This window comes from Lactuca serriola, chromosome 5 (genome assembly GCF_051521515.1).
Source record: "Lactuca serriola cultivar US96UC23 chromosome 5, Lser_US96UC23_V15, whole genome shotgun sequence".
Classification (NCBI taxonomy): domain Eukaryota; kingdom Viridiplantae; phylum Streptophyta; class Magnoliopsida; order Asterales; family Asteraceae; genus Lactuca; species Lactuca serriola.
Genome location: NC_136412.1, coordinates 221,286,777 through 221,287,681, shown reverse-complemented (window position 1 = coordinate 221,287,681; position 905 = coordinate 221,286,777).

Below are 905 nucleotides of genomic sequence, written 5' to 3'. Positions count from 1 at the left end.
TCTTAGAGTTCTCAAGTTGTTGCATAACAACTTGGAAGCAATGGCAGGCCCTGTACTGCCAGGTGGCAAGAAGTTAAAATTGCATAAGTTCAGTCCATATGTGTTTGGATATGTCATTATATGTGTCTTGTGACTAAGGTTTTGACAAATTCATATGGGTAGGAACTCATACAACATAAAAATCTAAGTGTCATAATGTTTCTCTCTGATTCATGAAAATTATGGTGAGGAAACACTTCTGCTAAGTAGATTTGTAAGTAGATAGTAATCCTTGCATTCTCAAAGTTGTTAGTTGGCACACTAACATGGACTTATGAGAAATAGCAAAGGTATAAACAATTAAGACTATGATTACGGAATCCCTTTTCATAGTTTTGAAATTGTTTAGACACACCTGTGAGCTATCTAAGATAAGGTGTATGATTTTGATAAAGTCTTATCAAAACAATCTAGTATCAGAAATCTAAGCTTTAGTAAAAAAAAAGCCAATAGTTGATTTCTGAGTAGATGTCAAAGCTAGTGGGAGCATAAGCATTATGCTAATAATCATCATGCTAGTGGGAGCATGATAATTATGATAAGTATTGCAAGTTAGCAATGTTAATCATAGAAAACAAAAGTTTCAATTCGTAAGGTTGCAGGGGTTGAAAAACTTGTTTTGCTATAATTAAGGGAGAGGAAATTATACTTCATTTCAATTATGAAAAGCTTAGATTGAGTTTATAATCATTCTAAAGAGATTATATTGAGATTTCAATCACCTTTAGTCAAGAATATATATATGAATTTCATGTTGGATTGGTTCAACTTAAGAAAATTCTATATATTGCATTCTCAAAATTCGATTATGATTATGACATCCCTTTTCATAGTAAAATTTTGAGAATATGGCCAACAAAAATTAT